Source organism: Chlorocebus sabaeus, chromosome 15 (genome assembly GCF_047675955.1).
Source record: "Chlorocebus sabaeus isolate Y175 chromosome 15, mChlSab1.0.hap1, whole genome shotgun sequence".
In the NCBI taxonomy this organism is placed as follows: Eukaryota; Metazoa; Chordata; class Mammalia; order Primates; family Cercopithecidae; genus Chlorocebus; species Chlorocebus sabaeus.
The window spans coordinates 64,430,195-64,449,786 of record NC_132918.1 but is presented as its reverse complement, the minus strand read 5'-3'; the positions used below and the strand labels follow the sequence as shown (position 1 = coordinate 64,449,786).

General features: G+C 38.5%; 1 long non-coding RNA gene across 3 annotated transcripts in view; it reads left to right on the top strand.

Moving 5' to 3' along the window:
* Positions 1-19,592, top strand: part of LOC103241740 (uncharacterized) — a 158,040-nt gene that overhangs the window by 131,141 nt on the left and 7,307 nt on the right. For all 3 annotated transcript variants that reach the window (XR_012095600.1, XR_012095602.1, XR_012095601.1), the window contains 3 exons: positions 18-68; positions 7,769-7,833; positions 15,849-15,950. This is a non-coding gene — a long non-coding RNA (uncharacterized lncRNA). The remainder of the gene's footprint in view (positions 1-17; positions 69-7,768; positions 7,834-15,848; positions 15,951-19,592) is intronic.

The window sequence follows — 19,592 nt, the reverse complement described above, 5'->3', positions numbered from 1 at the left end:
CTTGTCTTTATTTACAGATGAGGAAACTGAAGCAGAGAAATAAGGAATCTGTCCAAATCTCACAGCAAGTAAGTGGTAGAGGCCATATTCAAACTCAGCAATTCTTCCCACTGCCCTATTTGATCTCAAAAATCATTCTGAGCCTCAAAAAATGGATTATAGTTGATAAGCTATATTCCTGTTTTACACATCATAAAGTGCAATGAAGATTGGAACAGCATAATGAGTAACCTACAATCAACGATTTAGCTTTATACCTTACAGATATATATTACACTTCTACTAGGTGCATTCTGGTGCAGACTGTCCTTGGGGGAGTAAAGAGGTTCTGCCTCAAGGTGGTTACAGTTATCTTGGGGGAAAAAAAAGATATACACTGTAAACCAAAGTATGAGAGAAGACTGCCTTTTGGAATGCTGCCGCATATGCTGTTTATAAATACTTCATTTATGGTTCCAGTTTCTTGCCTAAGATCACACAGTGATAAGTAGCAGGACTTGACAGTTTGTTATTTTTTGAAACAATATAATATTTAAAATATGTTAGATTTATTCAGTTCAGAATGTATGAACGTTTTCACCAAAGAACAAGTGTCTGCTTTACAGTCTTCATTGCAACCTGTTTTTTTCAATGACCTCATTCTTAAAATGAATTTCAAAAATGCCTTTCAGACATTCTATTTTGGTAGAGAACTTCTCTTAGTGGTCTTTTGACCTAATAAGCTGCAATGATATTATTGCTAATCGGAAATAGCAAGTATATGATTACAATACATTAGTGGGAATATGAAGCCAATAACACTGAATTTTATTGAAATGCTAGAGAAAGTTGTCTTCTGTATAATTGTAAAAGTTGCATGGTATATTTTCCCACATGGACAACAAGCTGTCTAGGTAAAGGAATTCAGGGGGATTCTGAGGAATGTGGTACATATAGTCAGAGATAAGTTTTTTCTTTTTCATTCTGGAAACTGGCTTTACTCAGGAGAGATCTTGAGTTTCCTGGAGTCAAAATTGTATGTCCCAACACCTTACACTGATGGCTGAAGTGATCCAGCATTATCATCACTCCTCCACATGAAGTGACTGTATCTGGGAGAATCGACTCTCTAACTAGATAATACATTAAGTAGAATTTATTTATGTGAAAATTTTATCTTTAGGCAAAGCTGAGTAGAAATGAAGTAGAGAGATTAAAGTCTGGCACATTTTGAGGATGGGATAGCCTCATAGAAGGAAAAAGGGCCTATTAAAGATCGCTTGAAGCAGCTAAAATCAGAATTATAGTAATTCTCACACTAGTTTGCAAGTTCTTTCTGCAGTCACAAAAAGTCTCCATTAATTGTACTCATTAGAAGTCACTGCTTTATGTCAGTGATGCTAGAGAATGAATCTGCCTGAAAGACTTCAAATTCAATATAGCCAGGACTTTGTCTTCAAGGAGGACTTTCCAGATGCTTCCAGAGAGATTGTTTTGCTATACATTCTTAGTGAGCCCTGAATTTCTCAGCATTTGCTACAATTATAGAAATTAGTTTAATCTGGCAATACCAGGATCCCTATGTTTCCAAATCCCCAACCCTCTGGAGTTACTCTTTTCTTTACCATTAATATAGTCAATTTGACTTCCTGTGTCCTCGAGGTAAGTGTAACCACCTATCCTATATCATTCAGAATTCTCATGAAAATAAAATTTACATTCTCCTGGGATCCCTCACTTCCTGGTCAGAACACTACTTGCATCTCAATTTTGATCAGCTTTCACCATTTAATTACCACTCCCACTCACAGGTCTCACCCTCTTGCCTTTGTTTTCTAAGTAGGATGACAAGCCGTTTGGGTTTGCCTTGAATGTGGGACTTTCTGGGCTAAGACTGGAAAAGTCCTAAGCAAACTCAAACACCATGCTCACCTTATTCTTTAAGAAACCAATATGTAACTCTATTATGTGTAACAACTGCTGAAGAATTGGGAATAATGATGGTGAAATACAAGCAGAAAGAGAAAACAATGTAAACGAAAAGATCAGACATCAGCGTAGCCAAGGTGCCTTGTCCTCGCTATGCTTAGCCTTGGTTAGCTGACATGTTTCACTACAGAAAACTTTCTCTCACCTCCTTTTCTCCCTGAGTCCCAAGCTCCCCACAAAGTTCTTTTCTCTTGATCTACCTGGGAAAAAACCAAACATTGCTGTTACTTTGAAATAAAGAATAATTTAACTCCCCTAGTCTCCATCTCTTTACTAGAGACCATCCTTTGAGGCTTGGTTTTCATTGCCAAGTTTTGTTGTTTTTGTTGTTGTTTTTAATAACAAGGGTGGTCCACCCTGACAGTCTCTCTTGAGGTACACAACGAACTTTAACAGTTCTAAAACTGTAGTCCATCTTCTAGGAATGGAGAGGTTCCAAATTAAATATGTAGGTAAACCTCAATATCAGATAGTATTTGCTTGCCTTTTTGAAGGAGATGTTTGGCAGCATTTTGGGTGAAATTGGAACAGATCTGAGGTGAGTGGAAAACATCTTTCTGCAGCTAACACTGTATCTTGCATCAATTAGGCACTTAAAAACACCTATTGAAATGCCATAAATATCCTAAAACCATTTAAATAAAAAATACACTGAAAAATATCTTAATACGGAAAAAAAGTTGTGTCGATTAACAAGAGTCCCAACATATATGGGTTCCAGAGTTAATTCAATGGCTCTTTGCTGTTTTCAGGAGGCATGTAACTTCCATCTTTCACACTCGACCATCCTCTGTACCTTTGCTGTGCCTCTTCTCATTGTCACGAGATGGCAGTCCTAATTTCAAATGCAATAGACTGCATGGCCACATCAATGGAGGAAAATAGGGAAATGTACTTTGTTCTCTTTTCAATTAGGGAAGAAAGTCTTTTCCAGCACTTCCCACCAGATTTGTCTTTCAGATTCATAAAGTTAAAGACAGGAAGCTAGGAAAACCAGACTTTAAGTGAAAAATGCAGGCTTTCCTAAGCAGCAGAGAAATAGAAGGCTATTGGTCAGGCAGCAAACAGAGACTTCTACTCACAGGAAAAGTGGGCCATTATCAGTAAATTGAGGTAGTGAGATTTCCTGTAAAATGAATTTATGTATAGAATATCTGATAATTTTTAGACATATTTTGGCAGAGACTGAATAGAAGCTCATCAGAATAATTTTTTTCATGATACACAGAAAGATTACCTTTCCCAGTATCTCTTCCAATTACAGGGGGCTGGTATGACTGAGATCCCACCATGGAAAGTGTGTAGAGGTGCCTTGGAGGAGATCTATTGAGAAAGCCACATCTCTCACATAAGACTAAGATGCAAATGAAAAATAACTTTTATTGATTTCTAGCACCACAATTTCTAAGTTTATTTGTTATTGCAGCATAATCTCTCCTGCCTCACCTAATATGCTCATCTAAGGAGAAAAATATTACTCAGACTTTCAATAACCCTTCTTTTGTGAATGGCATGCAAGGTCAAAATTGAAACTTATTCTTCATGATATATTTCTGTGGCTTCAGAAGTCAACATATATTTACAAGTTGACTAGAATTTATGTCTTGAGAACCCCTATCCTTAGCAGAGTTTATTTGTGCAAAGAAAAATGGACGGAGGAGACCTGGCACAGTGGTGCACGCCTGTAATCCCAGCACTTTGGGAGGCGGAGGCGGGCGGATAACCTGAAACCAGCAGTTCAAGACCAGCCTGACTAACGTGGAGAAAACCTGTCTCTACTAAAAATACAAAATTAACTGGGTGTGGTGGCGCATGCCTGTAGTCCCAGCTACTTGTGAGACTGAGGCAGGAGAACTGTTTGAGCCTTGCAGAGGTGGAGGTTGTGATGAGCCAAGATCGCACCATTGCACTCCAGCCTGAGCAACAAGAGCAAAACTCCATCTCAAAAAAAAAAAAAAAAAAAAAAAAGAAAGAAAAAGAAAAGAAAACTGGATTGAGCTGATTGAATTATTTTCATCATTTTAATAGAAGTGATTGCAAATTCAAGGTGAGGTTAGACTCAACTTCTTTCTTTAAGACACTGTGAAAGGAAGCATTATGGGGTCAGTTATATATGGCCTTACTTTTTGTGTCAGTCATCATAATCCTGACTTTTATCACTTTGTCGTTCAAGCATTCACCAGCCTGCTGTGTGGGCAAATTTTGTTAGTCTCCAGGGATTATAAAGATGAACAGTGTCTTGTCCTCATAGAGCCAACTGTTTATATATTAACAATGAAAAATTCATGTCATATGAAGAGTAGTAGAAATGTATGCATGGTGCAATGTAACATAGAAGCAAATCTTATTAAATCTGCCTGGGGGACAATTCTGCACTATCTCTCAGACATGAAGCTCAACATAAGGCCCAAAGGATGATGCCAGTGTTCAATAATGTTATCCTTTATCCTTACTCCAAAGCTATGTTCTAGCCTAAAAGCACTTTTCTTTTAAAATTCTGTTTGCTCCAGAATTTTAGCTGTCATCAGTAGTGTGGTGACAAACAGATTCCCCCTTCCCAAATAAAGTCTTGATATATAACATTTACTAATTTCCATGGTGTGAACATTTTCATTATGGCCAATTTCAAGCTGCAACGCTTTAAAAATCGGTCAAGAAAATTGCTGAATATATAATTCACTATTTTGAGCATATATAAGCCAGCTCCCACAAACCACTGGCATAATCTGATAAGATTATCCTGATCAGTGTATCTTTAAGTATTTTTACACTTAAAAGGACTTTTCAAATTTTGGATTTTATGAAGATCTTTCATTCAACAAATATTGTTTTTCCTTTTACTAGGTGCCCAGTCCTTTTATAGGTGCTGGAGATGGAGCAAGAAACAAAATAAACATGGCTCCTGCCATTATGGTGTTTCTGATCTAGTGGACAATGATGACTATAATGGAGAAGAATGAAGTGGGGCAAGGAGGGCACTGAGATCTTATAGGAAATACTACTTTGTATGTGGTGATCAGGGAAATTCTTATTGATCAGATCACATTTGCGCAAGGTTTATAAAGAAGTAATGGAGAAAGCCATGCGGATATCTGGAAGAGGACACTGAGGGTGCAGAGACTGTGAAGGAGAAGTGTGCTTGGCATGTTTGAGGAAGAGCAAGAAGACCACTGTGTCCTCATTGAAATGAGTAGGGAACACAGTGGCAGGGTATGAGGCGATAGAGGTATACAGGCAAGATGGGAGGATACATACTATGGATTAATATAATTTATTAAATGCCTACTTTGTGGCCATAGAAATTGTAAGAGTATAAAGATACTGTTTTATTTAATCTTTACAAGCCTTTGGGGGAGTTATTATCATCCGACTCCCTTACCAGTGATGAATTTGAGGCATAGAATAGTATTTTAGTTTGAGTTACCCAAGAAGCAAATCCTAAAGAAAGGGCCTGAGTTCAAGTGGTTTATCTGTGAGCTGATTGCAGAAGATGCCAACAGGAAATGTGGAAAGTGAGTCAGGGAAGGGAAGAGAACAGAAAAATGATGAGATCTCAAGACAACTATCACTGTGGACAACTGGAGCTTAATACCACTGGAGAATTCTAGAAGCTAGTATAGAAGTATGACCCTCAGAATTATCTCACTGAGGGGTTACAGAAATGGAATACGTATACCCCAAACTCCTAGCAGTTATAGGCTGGTACTATTCCCAAAGGGTGCTAATTATCTGTATTTTCAGCCTAGTGTACATTCGAACATGTATCCAGTCACCACAGGAAACATTTAGACAAAGATTGACAGGGGACAACAGTTAGTAGTGCTAGGTGCCCAAAACTGTTAATTCCAAAGAAGTTATGGGTGGCATACTGGGGACATTGACTATCAAGACTTAAGTAACTGGTATTTCACAGAATCAGAATTTGCACACTAACCCATACTGCAGTGCTGGTGGAAGAAATTAAAAGATTGTTAGGACCTCAACTGGCCTACCTTTGTGTTACAGGGAAGGGAAATATGTTTTATTTCATAGAAGTCAATATACCCCTCCCATTTTGAATACTAGTACTGATTCATAATGAATATTACAACTAGTTTTCATCAGTAACCCCAAAATGTGACTAAGAATTATCATGGGTTTTATTTCAAAGTTATTGCCAATATAAAGAACACTTAGAGATGATGAGCTTTTTTTTCATATGTTTGTTGCCCACATAAATGCCTTCTTTTGAGACATGTCTGTTTATACCCTTTGCCCACTTTTTGATGGGATTGTTTTTTTTTTTTCTTGTAAATTTGTTTAAGCTCTTTGTAGATTCTGGACATTAACCCTTTGTCAGATGGATAGGTTGCAAAAAGTTTCTCCCATTCCGTAGGTTGCCTGTTCACTCTGATTATAGTTTCTTTTGCTCTGCAGAAGCTTTTTAGCTGAATTAGATCCCATTTGTCAATTTTGGCTTTTGTTGCCATTGCTTTTCATGTTTTAGTCATGAAGTCTTTGCCCATGTCTATTCCCTGAATGGTATTGCCTAGCTTTTCTTCTAGGATTTTTATGGTTTTAGGTCTTACATTTAAGTCTTTAATCCATCTTGAGTTAATTTTTGTTAAGGTGTAATAAAATGGTCCAGTTTCAGTTTTCTGCATATGGCTAGCCAGTTTTCCGAACACCATTTATTACATAGGAAATCCTTTCCCCATTGCTTGTTTTTGTGAGGTTTATCAAAGATCAGATGGTTGTAGATGTGTGGTGTTTTTTCTGAGGCCTCTGTTCTGGTCCATTGGTCTATATATCTGTTTTGGTACCAGTACCACACTGTTTTGGTTACTGTAGACTTGTAGTATAGTTTGAAGTCAGTTAGTGTGATGCTTCCAGCTTTGTTCTTTTTGCTTAGGATTGTCTTGGCCAAAAGAAATGCAAATAAATACCCCAATGAGATACCATCTCACACCAGTTAGAATGGTTATCATTAAAAAGTCAGGAAACAACAGATGCTAGAGAGGATGTGGGGCAATAGGAACGCTTTTGTACTGTTGGTGGGAGTGTAAATTAGTTCAACCATTGTGGAAGACATCATGGCAATTTCTCAAGGATCTAGAACCAGAAGTACCATTTAACGCAGCAATCCCATTACTTTATAAAGGATTATAAATCATTCTACTATAAAGACACATGCACACTTATGTTTATTACAGCACTGTTCACAATACCAAAGACTTGGAACCAACTTAAATGCCTATCATTGATAGACTGAATAAAGAAAATGTGGCATATATACACCATGGAATACTATGCAGTCATAAAAAAAGGATGAGTCATGTCCTTCGCAGGGATATGGATGGAGCTGGAAACCATCATTCTCAGCAAACTAACACAGGAACAGAAACCAAACATTGCATGTTCTCACTCATAAGTGGGAATTGAACAATGAGAACACATGGACACAGGGAGGGGAACACCACACACTGGGGCCTTTTGGGGGGTGGGGGACTAGGGGAGGGATAGCATTAGGAGAAACACCTAATGTAGATGATGGTTGATGGGTGCAGCAAACCACCATGGCCCGTGTATATCTATGTAACAAACCTGCACGTTCCTCACATGTATCCCAGAACTTAAAGTATAATAAATAAATTAAAAAATTAAAAAAGAATGTTTAGGAAAAATCAGTGAGGAGTTTTTCTTGAAGTCTAAACTCACAGTAATTTAAATAGACCAGAGATTTCACCAGCAATGGTGCCAAAGACACAGGAGTTACTTGATATCACTGGAGATTAAATTTTTTCTTCTCTCTCTGTTACAGTGATAGCACAGTTCAGAGGACCAAGAAGCTGAGGGATAGTGCAATGTGAGGCAATACCCTTAATGGTAAGAGAAAGGGGAGGGTTGGAATATTGTGTTAAAAAATAGAACTGAGACATTTTCAGTGAAGAGTTGCTATGTTTGTCCAAGAGGCCTCATCATGTCCACATATAAATAGATATGAAGCAGCTCTGGCTTTCAGGGAGCAGCCCAAGTGTGCCTGTGGTCTCTCAGCTCATCCGTACGTGACATTTCACAAAAAGAGATGGAGAGTGGAAGTGACTGGAAAGAACCCTTTGGGTTATACTGATCATTGCTGTGTGCTCCATGAAACTCCACTATCTGAAAGGTAGTGGTCAGGAATTCAAAGAAAATCCTACAGAGAGTGTGATACAGAAGGTTTTGCATAAATTAAACGTAACACAGCCATTCCCAGACCTCAGAGATCTTGTTTTTCTCTCCAATCTCCAGTTAGATTATTTATTTGAAATAGTATCGAATATGCCTGTCCCTAGGCTAGGAGTAAAATAGCAATTTTGATGCTGAACATAAGGAGAAGAGAACAAAAAGATTAAAGCAATCAAAACAAAATGGGGCATGTTTTGGAAAAAGGCTAAAATCATGGCAAAGAGAATACCATTCTTTGCTGATACGCAAAGAGCCAAAATTTAAATAAATAAATGTTAAGGCCATATTCAAGATAAGCACAATTGTTGGGTATAGAAAAATGAAAAATATAGCAGAAAAAGACATGATCAAAACCAGTGGTTTAAAACCATTTTTAAAACAGCAGAATGCTTTTATTCCAGTGTAATTGTACATGAAATTCAATTGATAAAGCAGATAAAAATGCAGCTGCTCCAGTAGAATAAGGGGAGACCAAAGGCACTGTACCTCTGCCTCTCTGTTTTCCTGCAGCTGCTCCTGTAGCCCTGCCAAGGAATTCTTACACTCTGCAAAATGGAATTTGAAAAGCAAACATTGTAATGCCACAACTTCTATCCATTGCATAGTTTTATAGGTGTTAAAATATTATTAACTCCTTTTAAACTGGTAGGTATACACTAATAAAGTTGCAGGCCTTTCTCCTTTCTTGTGTTCATAATTCTACATCTTAAAAATAGAGTTGAAAGATGTAGCAGCTGACAAAAGTACAAAAATTGAGCCAGCCCATTTCGCACTTTCTGGTGCCCCTGCTGATATTGGCAGGAGAGAACTGTATGTGGATGATGTGCAGTATTCACATCAGTAATAAAATTCTTGTCTGCCCCTTATGGTCTGATTTATTTGAACTTCTTATTGTCTCTCAGATCCTTGACCCAGGGACTGTTGGTAATTTGCATTGCTTCTACTGAGTAAGTCGGATATGTTTAATATTTATCTTCAGAAGGTCAGAGACCTTAGGTGAACTTTGTATCTAGTTAACTGGAATGATTAATTCATACATCCAAAAGCTAAAGGGTGCTTTCTGTGAATTGTCAGCATCCATTCTTTGAAATGCAACAGGACGGTTTAATAGCTTAAATGCACTGGTGTTGAAGGTTTGAGGAGGGCTCAGTGCTTCTTGGTCTCGTGTGGAACTAAAGGCACAGAAGTGAAAAAGACTATTTAGCCCCTGCTTAAGCCATAACCAGGACAGAGAAGTGCTTGGCCCTGTAATTTAAATCATTAATCTCCAGTGAAGAGGAGAAGGTGGGTTTATGTCACTTCTGAGTGGATCATCTGAGGAATGAGAAGGCAACCTATGATATGCTTGCTGTTAAAAGAGAAACAGCAGTCAGCAGGGCTGGGAGACATACAGACATTCAAATTCTTAAGGCTTCCCTGCTTCCAGCTTGCTTTCTCATCTATAAAACTAGAACAAGAATAGCTACAAGACTGGGTGCGGTGGCTCATGCCTGCAATCTCAGCCCTTTGGGAGGCTGAAGTGGGAGGATTGCTTAAGGCGAAGAGGTAGAGAGAGAGGCTGCAGTGAGTCATGATCATGTCACTGCACTCCATCCTGGGCCACAGAGTGAGACCTTGTCTCAAAAAGAAAAAAAAAAAAAAAAGTAAAAGAAGGAACAAAAGAATAGCTACAATGATAGGTTCAATTATTCAAAAATATTCACTGTTTCTACCAACTTTATATCAGGAATAAACTTTCCTATTTCATTGACATTGGATTTAGCCATGCAACTGGGTGGACCTCATCCTGGGCGGGAAGTACTTCATATTTTGGCTTTGGCCTTGAACTTGCACAGCTAGTGGGATATCAGAAGATGTGATGCAGTAACAGTTTAAAACATGCTTATCATGAGAAAAAATGCTCCAGCTATCCTGATGTCTAAGGAGTAGGAGAGGCTTGTTGAACAGACCTGGATCCAACCTTCAGCTGGAGGTCAAGTCCAGCCTACATCACCAACCCCCTCATTGACCCACAGATAGGAGAACAAAAATAAATATTTTTTCTAAGTCCTGGGTTTTACAGTGCTTTGTTACACAGCAATAGTTAATATACTTATATATAGGTTATTATAAAGATTAAATGAGGTGACATATATGAAACATCTTAATACAATGCCCATCAACCATTAAACGCTCAATAAATCATTTCTGTTATTATAAACAATGTTCATATTAGCATTTGGGTTATTTTTCCTTCAAATGTTGCTGGCGAAAAAAGGGATAGCCATAGCCTTTTGGCTGGAGTCTTGGCCTGGTGAGAAAAAGCTTGGCAGAGTACATTGCGAGGCAAGTCTCCTTTATACTGCCCTACCCTTCTAGTTCTTTCACCTCCATTGTGGAGCACTGCAAGCAATGGCAAGATTAGACATTTCTTTGGGATTTTTTTTTTTTTTTTTTTTTTTTTTTGCAAAGAAGTCTTTTCGTGGCAACCAACTAAAATGGTAGGCTTTCCACAAGCTTCTTTGGGTGTGCAGTTGTAAGCATTTGGATGCTTGTGGTCTGATGCCGGCTCTGCCACTAGTTTCCCTGTTGCCTGAGGAACTTAACCTCCCTGTATTGCACTTCCCTGATTTACATAATGGGGCTGATTATAATTGCCAACCTCACAGGATTGTTGTGCGAATTAACTAATGTTTGTAAAGTGCCTAGAGGTCCATAGATGAAAGGTGCTATATAAGCCTATTATTATGTCATCAGAAATGAAATTCCAATAAGATTACACTTCCATTTAAATTCCCATTAATTTTGTCATCATTCTAGATTAATTCTCACCAGTTTTCTAGAGCAAATAAATAAATAAATAAATAAGAGAAAAGGGTGATATATTAAAACATGAAGCATTCACATGGAAAGGAAATTAGCTAGGAAAAGCTAACACTTAGAAGTGATTTTTAAATTATTATCCTTTAACGAGCCCTGATCATGTAATCAATATTATGTAAAACCTAGATATGGTCTCTGAGTTTACAAACTAAATTATAAACCTGACTGATTAAATAGCTAACATTTTCTATTTCAAGTGTGTAGAAATGAATGCTATATAAAGGCCTATAACTCAACTCATTTTTAAATTGGACCTCTTGTTATAGGAAATAACCCCAAAAGATTAAAAGTGTATAAAGAGTATGTTTATGAGGTTATCATGTGGTCTGGTTAATTCTATATTAAGTCCATGTGAATTAGTGTTGATAATCAGACCTACTTAAGTGACCTGCAGGTAATTAGTACCATAAAGTTTGATTATAAATCGTCTCATAAAATCAGGAAATGTTAGATCTTGAACATCTGATTTAATCCCCTCATTTTACAGATAAGAAAACAGAGACCTCGAGTATTTAAATAGTTTACATAAAGTCACATATCTAGAGATTGGCAGATTTGGGCCACCAAAGTCTCCAACCGATGCTGTTTCCAACACAGCTATTTGTACCTATGAATAAGAAAATTAGTTACTTATCCATGTTGTAACATAGATTATCTCTTCCATGCTCTTGGCTTTGGGGATATAGTAGATAGATATTTCAAGTCCTCATTGTTCACTGAAGTAAGTTTTTTGTATTAATACTAGTAAAATGGCTGCCTTCATTTGGATACCATGCTGATTTCAAAAAATAAGACATTATTCTGGGTGTCCTAAATACATAGAAATGAGTCCTTTTTCCAGGACTGTTGACAAGAGATGGCAGATGGGGCCTTGGAATCTGTTTTCTTCTTTGAAAATCCAGGGGGTGGAAAAACATCCAGTTCTCCAATTCTAAAGATCTGTGCATCTGAAATGCTGGGTTCATTAGAAGTAAAGAATCGTACTAGATCCTATGCTTTAACAAGGACAGTTCACTGGATTCCTTTAAATTGTAATGCTAGTAGAAGGAGATGGATGCTGTCGTTTCATTTTCCATTAGGTAGATGCTACATACAGATAATAAAGGAAAAGTCTATTTAGAGGCCTAATGCACACTTATTTCTTAGGTTGCCTCATGCTGCTGATGTCTGAAGATGCAAATTTTCTTTTTAAAATTGGGAGTGATATCAAGTCCAACTAAACTTCACTGGGTTATGGATGAAGGAAATTATGTTCCATTTCATGATTGCAGTGATGCCAAAAGAAACCTGAAAGACAAATGCCTGCCTTAAATATTGAGACAGAGATAGATGGACTAAAAGATGCACTTTAGGAAAACAGCAACAAAAGCTTTAGTTAGTGAGAATTTTATTCCTTTGCTAGATTCAGTTCATCTTTTTCACTCCAGTACCAGCTTTACCCATAAATTATTTTTCTGTTTCTAAGAAATTGAAATGTTGGTTGCTCAACACTAAGGTGTGTAATCCTGAGGACTTCTTCATTTATTCCTACGTTCATTCATTCAATACTTTTCAAGCACCTCCTATCTTGTGGGATGCATTTTGGGAGGTGTTGTATGTAGTGACAAATATTATTGCTAATTTTTACATCATATTGTATATGTCATATACTTTTCTATCTGTCTTATGTATATTAATTCATTTGATCCTCACCACAACCCTATGATGTTGTAATTATTATCCCCATTTTACAGATGAGGAAAATGAGAGAGGTTGAGCAACTTGTTCAAGGTCATTGTATTAGTCATGTTTTTCATTTTCTGTATCTTATGTTTTGAAATCTTAAAAATCTTGGTGGTCAGTGAAGTCTGTCCTTCCAAGGGTGAGCCACTCTTTAGAGATAACAAAGGGCTAGGCCATGAGCATACCTTTCATACCCAAACCAACTAATCTCCAACCACCTGCTTTATGTAGTCTCATACACCAAGCCAATATTTCCTCTGACCTAAATTATTCCAGGGTCAGATACCAGGCAACTAAGACCACTCCCATAGCCCAAAGCCCATTGGAATTATTCAAACTAGTCAATCCTGAACAGGTTATTCTACCTCACCTTGCCTTTCCTACAGAAACCCCAATAAAACCTCTGGCCTAGGCTTCCACCAAAGCCCTATTTCTGTCTCCTATCCAAATCTGCTGTCTCTTCCTGTGGCCCTGCATGGCATGCCACACCTCTTGTTTCTCAAAGTGTGAATGACATTAAACTTTTCTTTCAGTGGCATTGATGTCTCCATGTCATCTATCAGTCACCTTGTTAAATTAAGACCTGAGCACTATTTACTTATAAATTTGAGTCTGTGCTCTTAACATATGTGCTATACTAATATAAATAATAACTTTAAAGGGCTCATTGTTTTGTTGGGAAACAAAGTCAGAACCAAACTGTTATAAAATACCAAGTAAATACAATCATAAAGAGATCATTGTTATAACTGGCTCATTTGATAGCAGTATTATCAGTGTGAAAATGTATACCCTGGTTTAATTCATATTTGGAGAAGTTTGTGTGAACTTGCTTGTTTTTATTTAGTTCATTTGAATTCAACAAATATTTAAGCATTTATTATATGCAGACACTTTGTCAGTTACTGAAGACACACACACAAAAAGGGAGCAGAGGATAAAATGCAACTTTGAGTGGTGGAGTGGAGAACACAGGTACTTAAATAGCAACCATAATACAGTGTAATAGATGCAAACACAGAGGAATGACTGTGAGAACTCAAGGGAGGGGTAATTAGTTTTGATCCTAAAAAGCAGATGGGGCAGGTGTGCAGCAAAATTCCTGTGAAGAATTAGAAATTAGGAAAGTTTTGTGGGAGACGGCACAGGCTGGGGGCAGGAAAAGAGTGTGAAGTTTCATTTAGTTTGAAAGGAACAGAATTAGCCAGGATTTTGAGGCATGTTGTTATGCAAATCTGATGAATTGGTTTGTGTCTTTGAAGATCTGATTTTGTGGAATACCAAAAATGAGACTGGATTATTGATATGGTTTGGCTCTGTGTCCCCACCCAAATCTCATCTTGTAACTTCCACAATTCCCACGTGTTGTGGGAGGAACTCAGTGGGAGGTGATTGGATTATTGGGGGAGGTGGGTCTTTCCTGTGCTGTTCTGGTGGTGGTGAATGAGCCTTACAAGATCTGATGGTTTTAAAAAATGGGAGTTCCCCTGTGCAAGCTCTCTTTGCCTGCCACCATGCACATGAGATGTGACTTGCTCCTCTTTGCCTTACGCCATGATTGTGAGGCTTCCCCAGCCAGGTGGAACCGTAAGTCTAATTAAACCTTGCTCTTTTGTAAATTGCCCAGTCTTGGGTGTGTGTTTATGACATACAGCACGAAACAGACTAATACAGTAAATTGGTACCAGTAGAGTGGGGCACTGCTGAAACTATACCCAAAAATGTGGATGTGACTTTGGAACTGGGTAATAAGCAAAGGTTGGAACAGTTTGGAGGGCTCAGAAGAAGACAGGGAAATGTGGAAAAGTTTGGAACCTCCTAGAGACTTGTTGAATGGCTTTGAACAAAGTGCTGTTAATGATATGGACAATGAAATCAAGGCTAAGGTGATCTTACATGGAGACGAGGAACTTGTTGGGAAATGGAGTAAAGGTGACTGTTGTTATGTTTTAGCAATGAGACTGGCAGAATTTTGCCCCTGCCCTAGAGATTTGTGGCACTTTGAACTTCAGAGCAATGATTTGGGGTATCTGGTGGAAAAAATTTCTAAGCAGCAAAGCATTCAAGAGGTGACTTGCGTGCTGTTAAAAGCCTTCAATTTAAAAAGGGAAACAGAGCATAAAAGTTTGAAACATTTGTAGACTGACAATTTGATAAAAAGAAAATCCAATTTTCTGAGGAGAAATTCAAGTTGGCTGCAGAAATTTGCATGAGTAATGAGGAGCTGAATGTGAATCCCCAAGACAATGGGGAAAATATCTCCAGGGCAAGTCAGAGGTCTTCATGGCAACTCCTCACAGCACAGGCCCAGAGTTTTAGGAGGAAAAAATGGTTTAGTGGGTCAGGCCCAAGATCCCTCTGCTGTGTGCAGTCTAGGGACTTGGTGCCCTGTGTCCCAGGTGCTCCAACCATTGACTAAAAGGGACCAACAGCTTGGGCTGTTGCTTCAGAGGGTGGAAGCCCCAAGCCTTGGCAGCTTCTATGTGGTGTTGAGCCTGCAGGTGCTCAGAAGTCAATAATTGAGGTTTGGGAACCTCTACCTAGATTTCAGAAGATGTATGGAAATGCCTGGATACCCTGGCAAAAGTTTGCTGCAGGGGCAGGACCCTCAAGGAGAACCTCTGCTAGGGCAGTGCAGAAGGAAAATGTGGGGTGGGAGCCCCCACACACAGAGTCCCTACTGGGGCACTGCCTGGTGGAGTTGTGAGAAGAGGGCCATCATCCTCCGGACTCCTGAATGGTAGATGCCCCGACAGCTTGCACAGTGCACCTTAATGCCACAAACACTTAATGCCAGCCCATGAAAGCAGCCAGGAGGGGGTCTATACCCTGCAAAGCCACTGAGGTGGAGCTACCCAAGACCATGGGAACCCACCTCTTGCATCAATGTGACCTGGATGTGAGACACGGAGTCAAAGGAGATCATTTTGGAGTTTTAAGATTTGACTACCCCACTGGATTTCAAACTTGCATGGGGCCTGTAGCCCCTTGGTTTTTGCCAATTTCTTCTATTTGAAATGGCTGTATTTACCCAATGCCTCTACCCCCATTGTATCTAGGAAGTAACTAACTTGCTTTTGATTTTACAGGCTCATAGGCAGAAGAGACTTGCCTTGTCATGGTTGAGACTTTGGACTGTGGACTTTTGAGTTAATGCCAAAATAAGTTGAGACTTGGGGGACTGTGGAAAGGTATGATTGGTTTTGAAATGTGAAGATAAGAGATTTGGGAGGGACCAGGGGTGGAATGATATGGTTTGGCCCCTTGTGCCCACCCAAATCTCATCTTGTAATTCCCACAATTCCCATGTGTTATGGGAGGAACCCAGTGGGAGGTAATTGAATTATGGGGGCAAGTCTTTCCTGTGCTGTTCTTGTGGTGGTGAATGAATCTCACAAGATCTGATGGTTTTTTAAAAAGGGAGTTTCCCTGCTCAAGCTTTTTTTGCCTGCTGCCATCCATGTAAGATGTGACTTGCTCTTCCTTGCCTTCTGCCATGATTGTGAGGCTTCCCCACCCATGTGGTTCTGTAAGTTCCATTAAACCTCTTTCTTTTGTAAATTGCCCAGTCGCAGGTATGTCTTTATCAGCAGCATGAAAATGGACTAATACAACTATATTCATAATTTTAAGCCCAGATCACAGACAATACTGTATGGCAGTGGGGAGCAGGTCAGAACAGTAAAGAGTGACAATTTTTGGAACTTGATAGACCTGAGTTCACATCTTGATTTTCTAACTCACTGGTTGAATGTCATTGGGTGAATTACTTAATCTCTCTGAAGTCCAATGTGAATAATTTTGCCTACCTAAGATGTGTAAAGCACCTAGCTAAGGCAAAAAGAAAGTTTTCTTTCACCATCTGGACAAAAGATTCTAGTTGATTTTAGTCAAAATATATGTAGAAGTACAGAACCCCCACAAAGATTGCATGAATTTTAAGAATATTCTAAAGGCTATGGCAGCAAGATTCAAAACAGGTTTTTGTTAATATCCATTATAATATGGGAATTATTAAAAATAAGATGTACCAATTTTCTGCCTTGTTTTCTCCTTTGATCCCTTAGTAGCAGTCACTTGTTTGGATGGGCCTTAAACATGAACTGGTTTGTGAACTCTTGAACTATAAGTGGGAGGGGATATTATATCAGCAGAGTGTTACTCATATCATGCAAGAATTATAAATGAAAAGCAGAATGATGTATCAAATTGTTAGTGGCTTACTTTCATTTCCCAATCAGTATTTTTCTTTTCTTTCAGTCTTTCTCTTTCTTTTTCTTTTTTTTTTTTTTTTTTTGAGACTGGGTCTTACTCTGTGACCTAGTTTGGAGGGCAGTGGCACAATCTCAGTCTCTGTTCACTGCAACCCTCACCTTCCGGGGTCAAGCAATCCTCCCATCTTAGCCCCCCAAGTAGCTGGGACCACAGGTGCACTCCACCACACCTGGCTAACATTTTGCATTTTTAGTAGAGATGGGGTTTCACCATGTTGCCAAGGCTAGTCTTGAACTCCTGAACTCAAGTGATCCACCCACCTTGGCCTTCCAAAGTGCCGGAATTACAGGTGTAAGCCACCGAACCCGGCCTCCAGGCAGTATTTTTCATTTGCTTTTCATCACCAAATGATCAGGCCCCAACATCTCTTCCAAGTCTTCCTTCTTGGTCGCTGTATCAGATTTCCCTGGAGGATGCACTCACACCATTTTATGAGTGTTTGCTATGTTATGTGCAGTTTGGGACGCTCGCTACATTTGCATATATTACAATGACCTTGGTTTTAAGCTTACTAAGCACTAACACGTTTGAATTCATCTGCTTTGGGCCTCCCTCTTGTCAATGGTAAGAGTTGGATTGATCACTGGATAATCTTTACTTCCAATGTATTACATATTCATTTATCATTTGATTTCATATTAGAGACTGACAGAAGTTGATTTATTGTGGATTAGTAGAGTAAATTCAGCAGCGTGTTGTTTCTTGATGCCACCTTAACAAGAGTTCACAGGGAGAAATCTGGAGTTAGACTGCCTAGATTATATCTTGACCCTTTCATATGCTGGTCTGGTGATATCAAGACAAATACCTTAATTTCTACAGACCTCAGTCTTCTCAAGCATAAAAGCACCTACTTCATAGAGTTGTGGTGTTAATTAAATGAGATAATATTTAGCTCAGTGCCTGGTATGTAGTAAGTACTCAAAAGATATTAGTTACCATTTTTATTGACAAGGACAACTCAATGCAACTAACTTCCCTATGCTGTCCATTACATTAGCCACCAGATATGGTTATTTATATTTAAATTAATTAAAATTAAATTGTAAAAAATCAATTACTTAGTTGCACCAGCTACATTTCAGGGACTCAACAGCCACATGTGACTAATGGCTACTGCTGGATTATGCAGATATGGAATATTTCCATTATCGTAGAGAGTTCGGTTGGACCATACTGACAATAACATTGCCATCAAACCCTAACAATAATGAAAGAAAACTGGCAAATGCACCACATACTTAAAAAAATTCAGTTGTCTGTTCTACTAGGGCTTTAAGCTCAAAGAAATCCGAGATACCTAGTTTAAGTGTGTGTCACCCTTTTGAAACAATTATAGCCTTATTTTTTTCCAGTTGTTTTGTTGTTTCTCCCTGCCCCCTCTCCTATTTTAAATGTCTTTCTGATGGAGTTACATTCCATATGTAACATTGTTACAGGTGCAAAATTGTTTCTTTTAATCCTGAATGCGGTAGCACATGTGCAGCAACAGCACTGAAGGCCAACACACTATTACTGTGCATCCAGGCCTCTCTCTCACAGTCTGTGGGTCAACAACGTTCTTCTTTGCTTGCTAATGCTTTATTGTCTCTTAGTATACATTGGAATAATAATGGTAATTTATGCAGATATTTTGTATGCATAGCAAATAATGAGAAACACCTGCAGAAATTTCCCTCCTTCTCTGAGTTCAGCAACTAATTATATTTTTAAATAATGGCTACCATTGAACACAATTATCCAAATCACTTTAAGTAATGGAATCTTTTTAAGGTGTTTTTGAAAATTTTAGCACAGTTTTTAAACACTCATTTTTATCTAGATGATGGGAGAAAAAAAAAGGCTAGTGGGCGGCTTACTCACCCAAAAAGCAGTTTCTGCCAAGAATAGATCGGTCCGGAATATTCCTCTGGGCCCAGTCTTCGCTCCAGAGGTTATGACCAGCTGATGAAAACCAGGTTTTCCAAAGAGCTTACCTTCTTGATTTTGGTGCTTCGCTCTTCTTCCCTTTCTTCCTTTCTTAATGTAATATAAAAATAATTAGATTGCCTCTAAAAATTCTCTGTTTTAAAAGCACAAATTGCCACATGATTTTCCCTTCTGTCAATTTAATAGTTTGAGTGGGAAAAGCACTGGCTGGCAAGTCCGAAGACCTAGATGTTTTGTCTTCCTCGATCTCCATTTCCTCTTCCATATATTTGGAAAGTGGAGACAGATCAATTCCTAACGCCTTTCTAACTCTAAAATCTGCAACCCCATGACAGCCACAGATCTTTGTACCAGAGCACACCAGGAATCAGGTTTAGCAAAGAGAATCTGAAAAATAAAAGTGGCCAGCCAAGAGCAAGGCCAATAAAAATACATATTTTCCTCTCCATATTGAAACTTTGGGTTGTGTTCTTAATTGGAGCAAAGTTCCAGTAACTTGATGTATATGTGTGTAATGTGTGTGTGTGTATTTACGTGTGTGTACATATCTGGAGGTTGGAAGTTAAACCCTCAGACACACACACACACACACACATAAATACATATATATAAATAGAACAATTTGGAGA